The sequence below is a fragment of the Apodemus sylvaticus genome, unplaced genomic scaffold, assembly GCF_947179515.1.
Source record: "Apodemus sylvaticus unplaced genomic scaffold, mApoSyl1.1 scaffold_539, whole genome shotgun sequence".
Taxonomy (NCBI): domain Eukaryota; kingdom Metazoa; phylum Chordata; class Mammalia; order Rodentia; family Muridae; genus Apodemus; species Apodemus sylvaticus.
The window spans coordinates 16,841-20,563 of NW_026263433.1; the positions used below are offsets into that span (position 1 = coordinate 16,841).

General features: G+C 63.8%; 1 long non-coding RNA gene across 1 annotated transcript; it reads left to right on the forward strand.

The window, feature by feature from the left end:
* The first annotated feature begins 1,182 nt into the window (after positions 1-1,182).
* LOC127676250 (uncharacterized) lies at positions 1,183-1,691 on the forward strand. The gene is made up of 3 exons (XR_007975756.1): positions 1,183-1,250; positions 1,351-1,454; positions 1,561-1,691. It is a non-coding gene; the product is annotated as an uncharacterized LOC127676250 (long non-coding RNA).
* Positions 1,692-3,723: the final 2,032 nt, after the last annotated feature.

Sequence of the window (3,723 nt, forward strand, 5' to 3'; positions counted from 1 at the left end):
GTAGGAGGAAGCCTCTCTGGTGGTGACTGAGCAGGGCACTGACCTTCTTCCCTGGCCACGGTGCATATATGCTTCGAATTCGAGGCAAACCTGCTGGTGTTCTCAACAGAGCAGCCGTAGGCGTGTTCCCAATGGCTATTTAGATGGGATCATTTTTCTCCTTGCTGTGTTTGGACTTAGCGTTCTATTCCCAAGGAATATTTACACTATGTTTGGCATCAAATTCATACGGCAGTTTTATGTTTTGTAGTCTGAAAAAGAAAGCTTCGGAGATTATTGTGATGTAGTCATTTCTTCTGAGCATGACACGGTTATAGTCATCCTAGCGACAAGATTGCTATAGGTTCTGCAGAGGACCTTACTCTGCTTCCAGCCTAGACAGGGGAATAAGGACAATACACAGTTAGCAAGGGCATCGTCATGTGATGAGACTGGCTGCATTTACACAGAGCACACAGGAGGAGGGGGAGAGGGGTCCTAGACTTTCATCCAAGATCCTACCCACCACCCTCTCCTGTCACCAGGTCTTGGGTAGATGTGATAGAATATATAGGAAGTAAAAGGTAGATGGGGAGGGAGACTCCAGAGATGCTCCTGCCCGTGAGTCATCCCTCCTGCCCCTGTAGGCAGCCTCTCACTCACAGATGCACCAGGAGGGAGCCCATTCCCTTATCATGCTGGGCTAATATGGAATTGTTTCTGTGGTCTGCTATTTTCCTGCCGGGGTGAAGAGACACTTCTTCAGGTCTCCTCAAGAAAAATTACACATCAGAGATTCTTAGCATTAAGAACATTATTAAGAGTACAAACAGCTGTGCACACAAGTGACTAGTGTGTGTGTGTGTGTGTGTGTGAACGTTTATAAGGCTTGCTTCCCTGCTGCTTTTCTCTGCCAGGGTCTTGCATGTGACTGGATACACAATGCCTCGACTTCATTCTCTGCTTGGTTACTGCCTCTGCTTCCATTATGGACTCTCCCAATGGCACTGCAAGCCAAAATAAGCACTCTTCTACTCCTATAAGCCACTCATGATCGTGGAGTTTTATTACACTGACAAAAATAAGGACTGCAGTGCCCGTTCATGTTCTGGCGCCATGCCTTGTCCTGTGGCGTTTACTAGACCACCTTGCTTATATGGTTTCCAAGATAAAGCCCACCTCAGCTGGCTCTGCTGAAACTCCCAACACTCCTGTTTCACGGAGGCTGAACCATGACAGTGCCCGTAGGAGTCCGAAGTCGATGAATGCTGGTAGGTTCCTCGCATCCGACTTCTAAGTCTGTACATTCACATCTGAGATAAAAGGAGCGCAAGGGCCTAACTCCTGGGCTCTGGGTGTGCTTGCTTCTAGGGTGTGACTCCAAGGACAAGATGAGGGCCGAGGAGAAGGCTCATCCCTGAGAGGTGCTGGCTGCCAGGACCGCCCGCCCGAGCTTGATCCCTGGGACCTAGACGGTAAGTGAAAGTGTTGATTCCGGCGCGGTGTCCTTGGACCCTCACACGCAGTGTGGGACATCTGCGATCCCCTACAATAAAAGCAGTAAACTTTAACTGTTTTCAGATGTGAGAAGAGAAGCTGTGGACGTAATATTCACCAGCGCCATCAAATGCGGAAAGACTGAAGGCTGAGACTGCTAGTGCTGGTCATTGTTCTCACTGCTGCAGCGGAATCCAACCAGAAGCAACTCAGAGGAGCAGGGGCAGCAGGGGCAGCAGGGGCAGCAGGGGCAAGAGGGGCAGGAGGGGCAGGAGGAGGGGCAGCAGGGGCAGCAGGGGCAGGAGGAGGGGCAGCAGGGGCAGCAGAGGCAGCAGGGGCAGCAGGGGCAGGAGGAGGGGCAGCAGGGGCAGCAGGAGCAGCAGGGGCAGCAGGGGCAGCAGGGGCAGGAGGAGGGGCAGCAGGGGCAGCAGGGGCAGCAGAGGCAGGAGTGGCAGCAGGGGCAGCAGGGGCAGGAGGAGGGGCAGCAGGGGCAGCAGGGGCAGCAGGGGCAGGAGGAGCAGCAGGGGCAGCAGGGGCAGGAGGGGCAGGAGGGGCAGGAGGGGCAGCAGGGGCAGCAGCAGCAGCAGGGGCAGGAGGGGCAGCAGGGGCAGAAGGGGCATCAGGGGAAGCAGGGGCAGCAGGGGCAGGAGGGGCAGCAGGGGCAGGAGGAGGGGCAGCAGGGGCAGCAGGGGCAGAAGGGGCAGCAGGGGCAGCAGCAGCAGCAGGGGCAGGAGGGGCAGCAGGGGAAGCAGGGGCAGCAGGGGCAGGAGGGGCAGCAGGGGCAGCAGGGGCAGCAGGGGCAGCAGGGGCAGCAGGGGCAGGAGGGGCAGCAGGGGCAGCAGGGGCAGGAGGGGCAGCAGGGGCAGGAGAAGGGGCAGCAGGGGCAGCAGGGGCAGCAGGGGCAGCAGGGGCAGGAGGGGCAGCAGGGGCAGCAGGGGCAGGAGGGGCAGCAGGGGCAGCAGGGGCAGGAGGAGGACCAGCAGGGGCAGGAGGGGCAGCAGGGGCAGGAGGGGTAGCAGGGGCAGCAGGGGCAGGAGGGGCAGCAGGGGCAGGAGGGGCAGGAGTGGCAGGAGGGACAGCAGGGGCAGCAGGGGCAGCAGGGGCTGGAGGGGCAGCAGGGGCAGCAGGGGCAGGAGGGGCAGCAGGGGCAGCAGGGGCAGCAGGGGCAGCAGGGGCAGCAGGGGCAGGAGGGGCAGGAGGGGCAACAGGGGCAGGAAGGGCAGCAGCAGCATCAGGGGCAGGAGGAGGGGCAGCAGGGGCAGCAGGGGCAGCAGGGGCAGCAGGGGCAGGAGGGGCAGCAGGGGCAGCAGGGGCAGCAGGGGCAGGAGGGGCAGCAGGGGCAGCAGGGGCAGGAGGGGCAGCAGGGAGAGGAGGGGCAGGAGTGGCAGGAGTGGCAGCAGGGGCAGCAGGGGCAGCAGGAGGGGCAGCAGGGGCAGCAGGAGGGGCAGCAGGGGCAGCAGGGGCAGCAGGGGCAGGAGGGGCAGCAGGGGCAGCAGGGGCAGGAGGAGGAGCAGCAGGGGCAGCAGGGGCAGCAGGGGCAGGAGGGGCAGCAGGAGGGGCAGCAGGGGCAGCAGGGGCAGCAGGGGCAGCAGGGGCAGGAGGGGCAGGAGGGGCAGGAGGGGCAGCAGGGGCAGCAGGGGCAGCAGGGGCAGGAGGGGCAGCAGCAGGGGCAGGAGGAGGGGCAGCAGGGGCAGCAGGGGCAGCAGGGGCAGCAGGGGCAGCAGGGGCAGGAGGGGCAGCAGGGGCATCAGGGGCAGGAGGAGGGGCAGCAGGGGCCGCAGGGGCAGCAGGGGCAGGAGGGGCAGGAGGGGCAGCAGGGGCAGCAGGGGCAGCAGGGGCAGCAGGGGCAGGAGGGGCAGCAGCAGGGGCAGGAGGAGGGGCAGCAGGGGCAGCAGGGGCAGCAGGGGCAGCAGGGGCAGGAGGGGCAGCAGGGGCAGCAGGGGCAGCAGGGGCAGCAGGGGCAGGAGGGGCAGCAGCAGGGGCAGGAGGAGGGGCAGCAGGGGCAGCAGGGGCAGCAGGGGCAGCAGGGGCAGGAGGGGCAGCAGGGGCATCAGGGGCAGGAGGAGGGGCAGCAGGGGCCGCAGGGGCAGCAGGGGCAGGAGGGGCAGGAGGGGCAGCAGGGGCAGCAGGGGCAGCAGGGGCAGCAGAGGCAGGAGGGGCAGCAGCAGGGGCAGGAGGAGGGGCAGCAGGGGCAGCAGGGGCAGCAGGGGCAGGAGGGGCAGCAGGGGCAGCAGGGGCAGGAGGGGC